This window comes from Protopterus annectens, chromosome 10.part0 (assembly GCF_019279795.1).
Source record: "Protopterus annectens isolate FY-2018-M chromosome 10.part0, PAN1.0, whole genome shotgun sequence".
NCBI classification, from domain to species: Eukaryota; Metazoa; Chordata; order Ceratodontiformes; family Protopteridae; genus Protopterus; species Protopterus annectens.
This window is the reverse complement of record NC_056744.1, coordinates 1,094,270,026-1,094,285,370: the sequence shown is the minus strand read 5'-3', so window position 1 is coordinate 1,094,285,370 and position 15,345 is coordinate 1,094,270,026. Positions and strand designations below refer to the sequence as shown.

Below are 15,345 nucleotides of genomic sequence, written 5' to 3'. Positions count from 1 at the left end.
CAGGACAACCCATATGTTATGACTGCAGATGCATCCTTGAAGGACATCTGGGAGTTCTATGGATTGATTTACGGTAGCAGGGGAACAAACTTTGGGGACAAAGGAGTGATTAGTATGCAGTGACACCCTGTATCTTTGTGAAAGATCAAATAAGGTGGCTTAACAGAAAAGGCTTGCAGCTCCGATACCAGTCTAACTGACGCAACAGCTACCAAAACAAAGTCTTCCAAGACAAAAATTTCAATGAAGATGAGTGGGATGATTCAAATGGGGAAGACGTCAGTTTGGATAAAACAGAATTTAAATCCCAAGAAGCCACAGGTTCTTGCAGCGATGGTCTCAATAGAGTGACTACTTTCAAAAAGGTCTTGAATAGCTTATGAAACAGTAAATTGGTGTCTGGAAACCCTAGGTGAAAATGAGAAATTGCCGCCAACTGGACACTGATAGTGGCAGCGGCAGATCCTTGCTGGAAAAGCACAGACAAATTCCAAAATCACAGGGATAGAAACAGTGTAGGGATCTACATTCATTTTCTGTGCCTAAACAGAAAATCTTTTCCATTTACTGCCATACAGCCTCCTAGTCGAAGGTTTATGGGAGGACATTAGGAATATATGATACGAGGATGACACATCATGAAGCCTGACTAGGGATGGAACTGGAGCAGCCATGCTGTCAATTTGAGGGTGTGGATTGAGGGATGTAACGAATCTGACATGCGAGTCAACAGATCTGGAGCTGGGTCCAGGATCCAAGGATCGTCCAGGAGAAGAAGCTCGAGGAAGGGGAACCAGACCTGATGAGGCCAGTAAGGAGCAGTGAGGATCAACTTGCTTCCCAGCCGACTGGCTTTCTGAACCGCTTTAGAAATGAGAGGAAATGGAGGAAAGGAATACAGAAGTCCCATGGGCCAATCGTGAGCCAGAGCGTCTTAGGGCGTCTTCCCCGGAGGGGGAATGAGGGAAAAATAGCTGCTGTATTTGGCACTGACTGGACTGGCAAAAAGGTCGCAGCAAGGCTGTCCCCATTTTCGGAAAATCTGTTCCGCTGTTTCCCATTTCAGAGACCACTCATTAGGCAGTAGAATCGCCTGGCTGAGCTTGTCGGCTATCACATTGGTCGTCCCTGGAATGTACATTGCAACCAGAAAGCGCTGGGAAGAAATCACCCATTCCCAAACTTGCATGGCCTCTCGAAAGAGTGGGTAAGATCTGGTACCGCCCTGTTTGTTGATATACCAAACTACTGACATGCTGTCTGATTGTATCACAATAGTCCCTAGAGGAAGAAGGTCTTGAAGTGCTTGCAGTGCCAGGAGCACTGCCCTCCATCTCCAGAACACTGATATGTAGGTGAGCCTCATGTTCTTACCATGTGCCTTGGACAGTCCTGCCGAGATAATGCCCCCTCCCCCCGAACTGGGAGGCATCTGTGGTCACAGTGGCAACATGTTGGGCAGGAACAAAGGGGGCAACCGTGATCAACGAGCTATCCACCAAAGAAGGCCCTTCTTGCATGATTCTGTCAGCAGGATAGGATGACTCCGAGGGAAATATTGGAAGGACCATTGGAAAGACAGAAGCCACTGGAGAATTCTCATGTGCAACCTGGCTAATGGTACTAACAGAATGGTGGAAGCCATAAGTCCTGTGGAGCTGACGAACCCACTTCGCTTTGACCTTACGCAACGGGAGAAAATGTTGATTTGGGCAGATTAAGTTTTATGCCCTTTCTGCAGGGAGAATAACTGTCATGTTCACTGTGTCTACCTCTGCGCGTATAAAAATCATGGATTGAGAGGGCAACAATGAAGATTTTTCCCAAATTATGGAGAAAAGTTGAATAGTGGCAACCCTGTTTTGGAGGAGTAGATGCTTGGAAGGGGCAGTCAGGAGCCAGTCATCCAAATACAGAAACACCTGGAATCCCTGCCGTCTCAGGTGAGCTGTCACTACTGCCATGCATTTGAACACCCTGGGGGCTGTGGTGAGACCAAAGGGCAGAGCACAAAACTGATAAGTGACTGGCTCCCAGCCGGAAGCGTAGATGGCTCCTGGACGCCTTGCTCATTTTTATATGGTAGAAGGCGTCTTGGAGATCTAGAGAGCACATCCAATAGTCTTTCCCGAACAATGGGAGTATTGACTGCAGTGTTACCATCCAAAACATGTCCTTCTCCATGGATTCATTTAATCTGCTGAGGTCCAACACTGGCCTCCAATCTCCAGTTCGTTTGGGTAATAAAAAGAACCTGGAGTAAGTTCCGGATCCTATCTGTTCTGCTGGGACGGACTGGATGACTCTTTTTAAGAGCAGCTTGTTGATCTCCACAGTTGCCTGATCCCTGTGATTGGGTAGCACATCTGGGATCTTCTTGGGAACAAACGGTGGAAGGGAAAAGGGCATGATATAGCCTCTGGTAACAACTCTTTGTAACCAGTTGTCTTGAGTGATATTTAGCCAGGCTTCTGGATACAAAGAAATGCGACCACCGACCGGCCCCAGAGAAACGTAGTCGGGCTCCACATCAGGAGCGCTGAACTAAAGATATGCTTCCCAAATCTGTCCATCTGTCGAGAATCCTTGTTTGGCAGATGAACACAGGAAAAAGTCTCCACCAGCTCCTCCTTTGTGGCTGCTGCCACCACCATGGCATCTATGGGAATGCCCTTGGACAAAAACTTATTAGGTCTCCTGGGGACTGGCTGCACGGCATCAGTAGTATCCCACACCTTCAAACTAACTAGTTCCATCAGTTTATCAAAAGGTCGAGACACCCAAGAGGCAGAAGGTTGAGACCCGAAAGCCTTCAGGTACAATGACTCATCAGAAGGGTTGACAGTGGGCCAGTCGCACCTCTGCTTAAGGATCTCCAGGATGTCCACAAAGGAGACATCAGAGGATGACTTGGGGGACCCTTCTGACTCCTCGAGGTCAAAGACTCATCCTGGGAGTCAACATGCTTCCTCTTACATGACCTCTTCCGGGGAGGCTCCTTGAAAGGACATTCTGGGGAGGCCTCAAAAGAGTGGGGGCCACCAGCCGATGGCTCCTGAGGCTGAGGGTCTCTGCTGTCTCCGAAGAGAGTAAGGGCTGAGACCGAAGTGGGTGCTCTCGGGGGGGGGGGAGAATGCTGGTACCACTGGTAGGAGCTGGAGAATGAGACATCACGCTCATCATCTCAAACGCCATCCTCTCCAGCTCCAAAGACCTCCTCTGCTCAGAAGAGACAAAGGTTGACATTGAAGCCAGAGCCGTCAGCTCCGAGGTGGATGCAGGGTCCAAGCTCACCCTGACAGACGCAACAAGAGGAAGGCTCGGAAATGAAGATCAATTCCAACCCTCCCCGTCGGCGCCGACAGGACAGCTTCATCCCCTAGACACGACAGACAGCACAGAGCGTGTTGGAACCGAACCCGGTTCCAAAGCAGCGACAAAGGGAGCTGGAACCGATAATTCCTCCAGTGGCATCAAGCACTCCAGCTCCGAAGGGCCAACATGGCTCGGAGTAGGAATAGCAGACAAGGGCAAAGTTGGATCGAGTGGCACCGGAGCAGACTGGGTCGGAGCCAACAATAATTTTGGTAAAGCAGACGGACTTCAAGAGAGTCTCAACACTACCCTCTCCACATCTTCTTCCGAAAGAGACCTGGAAGACATAGTAGGGGATCTTGACCTAGGAGGTACTGGAGACTTCAGTAACACGGAAACCGGTAGGGAATCAACAGACCGGCTCCAAGTAGCAGATTCAACTGCTGATTCAATCGGTTCAGAGGTCAGCCCTGAAACACTTGAAACAGACTCAACACCATAATGGTAATCGCCTTTGGCTCCGAAGGCTGTGGAGTTGAGGAGGCAGATTTGGACTGTTTAGGAGGCAGCTCAGAGACACCAGCTGGAGAAGGCCTTTTTGAAGATTCAGATTTGCCAGACTTGGAGGAAGCCGAAGAACTGGATAGAACTTCCTTAAAGGATGGTTTTAGTAGACCCTTGAGTATAAGCTTGTTCTTTCTCTCCTGTACCACCCTAGGAGAGAAAGCATGGCAGAACAAGCAAGATTCCTGCAAGTGGATGGCCCGTAGACAGCTACTGTGGCCATCCGTTAAAGACATCTTTTGGGAGCATTTTATGCACTTCTTAAAACTCAAAGGTTTGTGCTCCTTACTCTCTTTAGACATTCCACACACATGCAACACCCAGGAAAGGAGGAAGAAGAAGAGAGAACTAGGTTCTCTAACTAAAATGGGCCTAGCCCTACAGAAGGAAGTACCACGAGGTCTAGGTCCTCTAACTTAAATAGGCCTAGCCCGGTGGAACAGAAAGCTAGGTCTTATAATTTAAACAGACCAGAAAAGGGAAAAACTCACACATACAGAAGTTGTAATGACTATTTAGTAAAAATTCAATAACTATTGTACTAGAAACGGTGGACCAAAAGTGCCAAAACAGTCCAACTAGTAAGCAAAAAGGCACCGGTAAAGAGAAAGAGGCTCGACTCCCTTGTTGTTCGTTCCACACTTTAACACTCCTGGCTCCAACACCGTGCGTGTGTTGGAGGCGCTAATAAAGTGGCGAACAATCGAGCCTCTTCTTACCAGTGCCGTTTTGCTAACTATTGTACTAGGGAAGGAAACTCCAACCCCAAGTAATTAACAAGCAGATCTCTACCAAAAATACAATCACTGAAGAAACTAAGCTGTCAAATAGACCCAATAACGGTTAGAAATAACAGGAGCCCCTGTTAACTACCAGCGGAAAACTGCCAAAAACTAACACTCTACCTAATATAGAAAAAACAAGACGCAACCGCGCCTACAAGGAACTCTAAACTGGCACACAGGATACCAGACTAACAAGTTTAGACTAACAACTGCCTAGGATAATAGCAACCCTAACACAATATTAACTCTAATACTACATATGTAAATAGAAAGAATTTGACACTTGACCAAGAGAAGCACGACCAAACTTGTCGAACGGGCAAACAAGATCTGGGGTTTGTACTGGTGCACTATGGGATACCTGCTTAGCCACGAGCCAACCAGAAGTCTTCGAGCTTGTAAATCGGCTAAGTCGGAGCAGAGGATCGGCTCTGAACCCATATGTAAAAATGAAGGCGAGATTGGACTACACAACATTGTAAGTTTTTCTAATGCATAGTTTAAATCCCACGTTAGGACAGGGTTTCTTTGGAAGGCTTTAGATGTATGGCCAGACAGGCAGAGATGCCCAAAGCATGCACCTTAACGATGGAATAAGCAAGGCCCTGATGAAGCAAACTCAAAAGGTATTCCAACACTAGTCTTTGCCATCTAGACATAAATCTAAATATTTTGTTCTTGCACCAAAAAGAAAACCTTTTCCATTTACATAAGTATGACTTTTTCGTATTTGGTTTTCTTGTCCCGCTCAGGTTAAATAGCACTTCTGTAGAGTAGTCTGTAAATAGCACTTCTGTAGAGCAGTGCGTGTTACTTGGTGTCAAAAATAATCCTTCATGCTGTTAGTTTGAGGGTGGTCAGTGGAGGATGAATGACAGACCCCTTTTAGCTGGGGGAGATCATCTACCACCTGTGGAAGAATCTAATATCTCCACTCACTGAGATTCAGCAGGAGGGAGAACCAATGTTGCCTTGGTCGGAAGAGGGCTATGAGCATCATGCTCAGTCTGCCTGTCTGCTATCACTTATCAGTTCACCAGGATTCAGGGGTTGTGTTGGAAAGGCAAAAACAAATAGGTCTGTCCATTTGAAAAATAAGGCATCCACTCTCCATCTTCCTGCCTTGCTGGGTTCTGGAGGAGAACTTCTCAGACTGTCTGTTCTGTTGACAGTGAAAGGTCTATATTGGGGCAACCCCACTGACTGGTGAGGTCAGGAAAATCTCTTTTCAGCATCCATTTACTGGGGTCCAGAAGATCCCTGCCCAAAGGGTATACCAGTGTTGTTGACACAGGACGTAGGATGCTTTGAGTGTCATTTGCAATCTCAGAGCTAACAGCCAAATTTTCACTTCAAGACTGCACAGGAGGTATGAATGTGTTGTGCCCTGCTTGTTTATGTACCACACAACAGTGGTGCTGTTATCTATCCAAATCTGCAGTGTTCCTAGGGGCAGGTTGCACTGAAAGGCTCTGATAGCTAAAAAAAAAAAAAAACAGCCAGCATCTCTTTCTGGTTTATTTGCATCTTTCTTTTTTCAGGAATCCATATACCCTGCACTTTCACAGGCAATATCTGAACTGTGGTGGTGATCTTGTCTGCTTCTGATAGGGAGAAATTATATTTGCCCCTGGATTCTGAAAAACAGCATTCTTCCACCAGAACAATTCCCTTTTCAAGCAACGGGGTTTCCAGGGGATGAGAATGCTGTTTACAAGTATTTTATTTAGGAACCACTAGAGTTTTTTTAGGAACCACTTCATGTGCAGTTTTGATCAGACCACCAGTAAAATGCAGGATGCCACGTATCCCTGGTTCTTCAGATATTGCCTTGTAGAAATTACCTGTTTTGGCAATAGGCTGGGCAAACAGTTTGAGAGGTAGGAAACCTTGTCCTGGTGTAGGAAAGCTTTTTGCAAAACTGAATCCATCAGCGACCCCAGAAAAAGAATACGTGTCTGTGGCCGAAGCTGTGACGTTTTGAGACTGACAGCAAGTCCTGCCTTCCGGATACAGTCCATAGTGATTTGTCAGGTTGTATGGAGTTCTAGTATGGATTTTCCCTGGAAGAGGCAGTCGTCCAGGTAAGGATAAATATGCACCCATAAGGTTCTATAATGGCCTATAACTGGATCTGGACATTTGGTGAAAACTGGAAGCAGTGGACAGGCCAAATGGTAAAATTGGTAATGCAATCCTGCTACGTGCAGGTAGGCATCCTTTAGGTCTAGCATGCCCATACATGCCCCTTGAAAGATCATGGGCAACAGATGTTTTGAAGGGTTAACCATTTTGAATTCTGGGACATATAGAAGCTCATCTCTGACTGATCTAATACTGGTCTCCAATCCCCTTTTTTTCTTGGAATTAGGAAGATTCTTGACTAGAACCCTGTGTCCTCTTTCTCTGCAGGAGCTAGGTGAATGGACCTCTGTTGTAAAGATCTAGCACAATGGAAGGGAGAAGACTTGTTCCGGGGGAGGGGGGGGGCATTCCTAGGAAGGGTAGTCTTTCCCTGAAATGAATGGAAAATAAATTATGTACTCACCATAACACTCCATATTTGTTGCCCATCTTGCCTTCATTCATTACTGGTTGGGTTCGGAACAGAGAATCGGTTCAGACTCGGCCTATACAAAAGCTTCCACCGGCTAGTGGCTATACCCTATCCCATTATGCTCAGGGACGATTACCCAGACCTTGTTTGCAGATGCTATAACTACCACCTCTAAACATATAACCACGTCCAATAAAGTAACCAAGAAAGATATTCAGAGAACAGCAAGTTCCAATTAGCAAGAAACCTCTTGATCCTCCAGGAGCTAAGGCTGGGGGAAGGAGGGTGGGATGACAAACCCGGAATGTTATGGTCAAGTACATAGCTTCTTAATGTTATGTTCTGTCTCGCCTTCATTCACTGCTGGTTGGGAAAGCGTCCCTAGCACCTTCTTTCTTAGGTGGCTCAAGGGAAAATACTCTTTAGAACAGTGGACCCAAAAGAGGCCCCTGTTCCTGGAGGACAAATCAACTTTGTAATGAGTGATAAAGATATGAGGCTTTACCCATGCTGCTGGTGCTGCACAAACTGAATCCATGGGTAGCCTTGCTTGAAAGGCCGACAAGGTTGCTATAGCTCTTGTGGAGTGGCCTTTTACTTTTCCTGGAAGTTCTCTTTTCTGAGATCTGTATGTGAAAGTTATACAATCAGTAAGTCACATGGAAAGCATGACCTTTGATATGGGGGTGCCCTTCTTATGTGAAAAAAGATAAAAAACAGTTATTCTGATTTCCTGAACTCCTTTGTTTTATAGAGGTAGAAACATCTGTATACATCCAATTGGTGTAATTTGCACTGACCTGTTGCCATAGTTTGGAGAAAAAAAACAGGCAAGTCGATGGATTGATTTAAATTCGCTTCCGAAAATACTTTCAGGAGGAAAAGAGAGTTAGTTTTCAGGGAGACACTACCTTTGTGAAAAATCATGTAAGGGGGACATACCGATAAAGCTTGGAGTTATGATACCCGTCTAGCAGACGTGATGGCCATCAAGAAGGTTGTTTTCTTGTTAAAAAACTTTGACATGATGATGCAGGTTCAAAAGGAGGGAGGATCAAGGTGGACAACACAAAGGTTAGGTCCCATGGTGCTGGTGGTTCTTTCACTGGAGGCCTTAGTAAGAAAGTACCTTTCAAGAAAGCTTTGCCAAGTCTGTGAGACATGATTTTTAGGCTCATTTCTTCAATATGATAGTTTGATATAGCAGCTAAATAAACTCGAATAATGGCTGCACCTGCACCTTCATCAAAAAGCTTAGCTAGAAATTCTAATACAGCTGTTATAGGGGCAGTAAAAGGATCAATGTAATTGGTGAAAACCCAATGGGAAAACCTTTTCATTTGCTAGAATATAACTTTCTGGTTGAAGCCATATGGGACAAAATCAAAATATGTTTCGCTGCAGGGGAAATATGTGGAAGCCTGGCTATGAGTGAAACTGGAGCAGCAAAGCTGTCAATCTGGAGGGCTGAAATGATGGATGGAGCGTCCCTGAGAGATAAGTCAGGAGGTTAGGAACTGGGTCCAGAATCCACGGCTCCTCTTGGAGATGGGGCCATAGAAAGGGGAACCAAATCTGATAAGGCCAGTATGGGGCAATCAGTATCAAACTGCTCCTTAACATGCTTGCTTTCTGAAGGACTTTGGGGATCAAGGGAAACGGCAGAAAGATGTAGAGGAGACCGGGCCAATCATGTACAAGTGCATCACTCGGTGACTCCCCTGGAGGGGGGATCAGGGCAAAGTAGCTGCTGCACTGGGCATTCATGGACGTGGCAAAGGTCACAGCAAGGCTGGCCACACTTGTGGAAAACCTGTTCCACAACTTCCTGTTTTAGGGACCACTCGGAAGGCATCAGAATAGCTCTGCTGAGTTTATCTGCTATCACGCTGGACTTCCCCAGGATGTGCGTTGTTGTCATAAAACGTTGGAAAGAAACTGCCCATTGCCATACTCTCTGCGCCTCTCGACATAGGGAGTAAGACTTGGTGCCTCCTTGCTTGTTTATGTATCACACCACTGACATGTCTGTCTGAACTGCAATTGTTCCTAGTGAAAGGGAATCCAACACCAAAAGCACCGCTCTCATCTCTTAGGAAGTTGATATGCAAGTGGTTCTTGTGTTCCTGCCAAACACCATGGACAGTCTTTCACAGATAATGCCCCCCCCCCCCCATTGGGGAAGCGTCCGTGGTCACTGTGGCTATTGATTGCTGAAAGATGAATGGTCTGCCTTAATCCACTTGAGTGTAGTGGAGTGAAGCCACCAGCGCAGATCTCTCTTGCAGGACTCTTATGATAATCTTGTAAAACATGGGCAGCTCCTGCATGGACCATTGAGTGAATAACAGCCACTGAAGAATCCTCATGTGCAGAAGAGTTAAGGGTATCAAGGTTATTGCTGCTGCCATGGTACCTAAAACTTTCGCCTGCACTTTTTTCTTGGTTAAGAGGTTTTTGACTTGCTGATGTAAGGTTTGAATCCTCTCGGGGGGGGGGCTTGGATAACATGCGTTTTGTATTAAGGTCTGCCCCTATAAAGACAACATACTGCGATGGCAACAAGGCAGACTTTTCTAAGTTTATCACAATACCTAGCTGAGAGCAAAGATGAATGGTGGTGTCTCTTGCTCTTGTTAGAAGATGCTTGGTGGTGGCGGTTAGGAGCCAGTCGTCTAAGTACGGAAACACCTGGAATCCTAGATGCCTTGAGTGAGCTGTAACCACTGCCATGCCTTTGGTGAACACACTGGGGGCTGTAGTGAGACCAAAAGACACAGCTCGAAACTGATAGTGACTGGCTCCTCCTAGCTGAAAGCGCAAATGTCTCCTGGATCTCCTGCCCATTTTTATGTGGTAGTACGCATCCTGGAGATCTATCGAGCAAATCTAATTGCCTTTCCCCAGAAAGGGGAGTATCGACTGAAGTGTCACCATCCGAAACTTTGACTTCTTGACGGATTTGTTTAGTCTGCTGAGATCCAGAATGGGCCTCCAAGTCCCCTGTCTTTTTTGGAAAAAAAAAAGACCTTGAATAAGTTCTGGATCCAATTTGGTCTGCAGGGACATTTTGGAGGACTCTTTCTAGCAACTTTTGTACTGCGAGAGTTGCATGATCCCCTTGACTGGGTAGAACATCTGGGACTGAATTCTTTTCTAAGGGGGGGGGTATGTAATAACCTCTGGATATAATTGTTTGTACCCATTTGTCTTTTATTTTTAGCCAGGTGTTTGGGAACGACGACAAGCAACCCCTGACTGCCTCCAGAGATGGACAGAAGGGCCTTCAGGAGTGCTGAAAGGGCCTACCAAGAAAATAATCCCTGTCGCCCTGGTTTTGCGGACCCCCTCTGCTGCGTGGTCAGCATCTTCCATTGTTTCTTCTCCCTCTGTCCCTGGGGGAAGAATCACCATGTGCATTCGGAAAAGCTCTCTGGGACTTACGGAACCACATTTTTCCCCAGTTCTTGCCACTGAGATAAGGCCTGGTAGGAAGGGAGAAATAGACTCCAATGGCAGAGAGATTCTTTTCTTCCTGTTTGCACCTGGTCTGGTCCAAACAAAAACGAGCTGTCAAAAGGGGCTTTAATAAAGGAAGACTTGAAGGGTTCTGGAAAATCACATAAGCGGATCCAGGAATGCCTCCTTAAAGAAATTCCTGTACCCGCTGCACTACTTGCTCCATCGGCTGTATAAGAGATAAGTCACATGGAGGAGTTTATCACAGAGTTTAAGGTGGAGAGCTGGGAGGACACCTTGTCTGAAACCCCCCACAGCTACAAAACCTTGGAGGGTATCTCCTAGCTCCTTCAGGAGATCCCTCTGAAGCCTAGTGAAATGGGTCAGGTAGTTCAGTGACCTAAGGGCAAATGAAGCTGAAGAAAACATACACTTTCCATATCTGTCCATCGCTCAAGACTCTTCATTCGGTGTATGGACACATGAGGATGTCTCAGACAACTTCTTTTTGTTGGCTGCAGCAGCCACCACCATAGCATCTACCGGGCCACCTTTACCGAGGAACACCCTATCTGAGGGAGCAGTAATGAATTTATTTGGCCTCCTAGAAACAGGTTCCACTGAGTCTGGAGAGCTCCACGCCTTCTGACTGACTACGTTCATGAGCTGGTCGAAAGGCGGAAACACCCAAGAGGTGGAAGGGCGAGACCCGAAAGCCTCCAGGTACACAGACATCCTCAGAAGACTTGAGGGGCTTCCAGCCACCTCAATGTTTAAGGATCTCTAGGATGTCTGCAAATGAGACATCCTCAGTGGGTGACCGTGTGGACCCTCCTGACTCAATGAGGTCTGTGTCTGAAGTGATAGACTCCTCAGAGAAGTCTAAATGCTTCCTCTTACATAATCTCTTCTGAGGGACCGCCTTGGTGGGATACTCCAGGTGAGGTTTTTGAAAAGATCACTTCGCCCAATGGGGCATCCTGGGGTTTCAGGTCTCCATGCCTGGGTGGAAGTGATGGCACTGAGACGGACACTGGTGCTTTGGGGTGAAGAGTACTTGGACCTGACAGCGGAGAAGTCTAAGGTGACAGCACTCTTCTCATCACCTCGAAAGCCCCCCGGCCCTGATCCGATGAGGTCCCTGGCTCTAAAAGAACCAGAACCCCCCCGGACCAAGGTGGTGGGCTCCGAGACTGATGTAGGGGCCAAGCTCACCTGTGCCGAAACCCCAAGATGTAGATTTGGATCAGATAACTGTCCAGGCTGACTCTCCACCCCGGACCAGACAGGACAGCGTCAGCTCCTAGACCCCTCAAATTCAGATGGAACCAAGGAGGTTGGAGTGGGAGTCGGGCCCGAAGATCCCGGAGCAGGTCTCGGCACTGACGATTCTGCTATAATTGGATGCAAGCACTCTGGCTCCAAAGCCCCAGAATGGGCCGGAGGAGTCGATGAAGGGGAAGTGATGTTGGTCGGCCCCGACTCCCTCTGGGTCAGAGTCAACAGTATCTTGGCCAGCGTTGGCGTCCGTAAAAGTCTCCACCACCTGCTCCACATCATCATCCAAAAGGCTTTTGGAGGATCGAAAGGATAGAGTCGGGGACTTTATTGGCTGCAGCAAAAGAGATGTCAAAACTGGGGAGAACGGTTCCAAGATTGGGGAACGGCTCTGAAATTGGAACTCTGTTGGCCCCGAAAACACTATGGCAGCTAAAGAGGGAGACTTCTTGGGCCTGAAAGCCTTCGGGTCCGAAAATGACTCTTTGGCCTGTTTTTTACCTGCTCTGAAAGTGGAGCAGCACAAGACGTTCTCTTTCCTGATTTTTCTGATCTGGAAGATGGAGACTTCTGAGTGGTTTTAGAGGTACTCTGACTCTCTTCCAAAGCCTCCGAGAACAGAGTTAACAAGCCTCTTACTGAGTTTGTTCCTGCTTTCCATCAGTACCCTGGAACTAAAAGCATGACAGAAGGAACACAATTCCTAAAGGTGGACAGCACCCAAACAATACACACACAGCTGGTATGTCCATCAGTGACATTTTTTGACTGCATTTATCGCATTTTTTAAAACCCAAAGGTTTTGCTTCTTTAGTATCCTTAAACATCTCATCAAAAGTTAACACAACCAAACAACTAAGCCAACTAGAAAAAAAACAACTTTTTTATTTTTTTAACAAAGGGAAGTTAACACACAATCAACTAACTACGGAAAAAAAGGAGCAGTTCCAACTAAAAACAAACCAACTCCTACTACAGAAGAAAAAACAGAAAAAAAAAAGCCCTCTAAGCTAAACAGGCTGAAGGGAGCCCTCTAATTTAAATGGCCTACCCAAAGGGAAAAGCAGAGGAATATTAATCCAAAAACTCTCTAATTTAAATGAGTTTGGAGCCAGGATGGGGAAAAAAGGTTAGACAGGCCTAGCGGTAGAACGACGGCCACCAGAAAAAAACACAAACAATAACAAACACTCGAAACTACAGAATACTACTCCTAACAGACTAAGTTTTTAAACTACAACAACAAGAATATATTTTTTAATAATTTCATAAAGCTAACAAATAAAAAAATATTCGACTTAGCCTAGAGCCCGAACGGAAGCACCTGACCTTGTTTAGCAGCAAACGAAATCTGCCACAAGCCGATGGAAGCTCACCAGCTTTTGTATAGGCAGAGTCAGAATAGATTCTCAGTTCCGAAATCGACCAGCAATGAATGAAGGCGAGGATAGGACAACATAACATCCCATTTTCTATTATGTTAAAGACTCACTGGTTTCTGTTGATGAGCTTCCATTACTGTTGGAAAGAGGACATTCTCTATGCTAGAGAGAGGGGGTGGGGATTAGGGACGGGGAGATCAGGGGCTGTGTGCATGGTCACAGGTGTTTGCGGGAGGGAATAGGGTCCTTGGAACCCCCAGGCCTAGGGTGCTGCTCATGTTGCCACCTCTTGGATCACCTGTGATCTCTAAGGGACAGCCCCTGTCTTGCCTATGGGACAAAATCCAAGGTGCAAAAGGATAAATGGGGGACTGCATTCCTTCACAGTTTTTATTTTCTTTTTTGCCTAACTTCTTAAATACTTTTTCTGCAGGAGGGCCAAAAAGGAACTACTTACCCAGTGGAGCATCTACGAGTTCTGCCCTGACTTGTCAAAGTGGCCGAGTCTTCAGGCAAGGATGTCTTATGTATGTCAATAGTAGCTGCTCTACAAGCTGCAGTCATTGCATAACGACCACATTTTTTAGAGATTGACTGGAGACCTGCAGTGCTGACCTGGCTTGTTTCCATAGGTCTCATTGTAAGGCCATGTCAGTAATACCCTCGGTTTTACAACTGATTTTGTTGTGGTAGAGAGACTACATTATTTCAGCATATGGAATTGGCAATTAATGGCCCTTAAAAAGAGTGTGGCAGAAGTATATCCCTTTTTTCCAAATGTATCTAAGAGTCTACTTTCACTGACAAAGGCTCAAAAGCTCAAAGTTTAAGTGCTAGGCTAGCTGTCTTTGTGGGCCACTTAAGACTAGTCAATTTCCATTTTAAAGGTGTGAATCAAATCCTATACCTTGTGTCTCTGAAGTAAACACCTTAAGCATTAAACCAATCCCAAACCCACCCTATTTAAGACTGTCTAGCTGCACCTTTAAGGAGCAGCTCTAGATTATTCAACAGCAACTACTGAAGGATCAACTTCTGGATTTTTGCAGAGAAGTTTGTGTGTGTCAAACACTACACAGGAATGATCTAGTTTCCTTGCTGCAAGTGACAAAGTCTGGGTGCAGAGAAATGTCATCCAATTACATGAAATGGAGGAATAGCCAGGGGTCTGGGGGTGGTGGAAGACTTAAGAAGCTCTCTATAATGGGTTTGGGTCTGACAGAATTCCTTGCTCTTTCAATTAAAAACCTCCATCTTATGCAGAGTATCCCCAAAGGATAAATCCTCAGGGGGAGAAGCAGAAAACAGAGTATCATGTGAATCAATGTCATGGTAGGATTTAGGAAGGAGGTGATCAGAATAGGACAATTCTTCCACATCCTCAGATTCTGAGGCATCAGAATAGTCTTTAAAAGGAAACATCCCTCCTTATTTCACTGGGAGAAGCTCTATGGGAAGGCAGCTGTGCCTGGCTGGGCTCCCCAAGATTCAAAAAGGTTATGAATTCCTGCTCTATATGCAGAAGGTCCTGTTTTTCAACTGGGATTTACACGCAATGACAGGGTAGCTGGTTGAGACAAGCTGACTGGTCTCTTAGGCTTAATCATCTGTTTAGAAAGGAAGGACTTATGAAGCCATCAGATAACTGTGATATTCATCTGTGCAACAGCAACAAAATTATCTCCCTCTGTAACCAGTGTACAAGAGCCAGAAGTTGAAGCCTACAGAGCAGTGTTGGAACCAACACGCAAGAAGGGTGGGAAAGCCATATTCAATGGGTTTGCTGCCATGGTGGCCTCCTGAGGGGTTCAAGTCAGACAACTCTGGCATAGCATTTGTCGGACTAATAGGCTGCAAAGGCACCTTTACCCTGAGCTATCAGGCAAATTTAACTTGAGCGCCAAACGCTTGCTGACATCTGCAAAGTCCCTTTCCTTTAATTTTTTCGACCTGGAGTTTTTGAGTAAAAAAAACAACTAAACAAAGGAATGAGAGGAAATGGGTA

General features: G+C 46.1%; 1 protein-coding gene across 5 annotated transcripts in view; it reads right to left on the bottom strand.

Annotated features, from left to right (window-relative positions):
- Positions 1-15,345, bottom strand: part of SRSF11 (serine and arginine rich splicing factor 11) — a 1,393,100-nt gene that overhangs the window by 317,946 nt on the left and 1,059,809 nt on the right. The gene's annotated exons all lie outside the window — the stretch shown is intronic.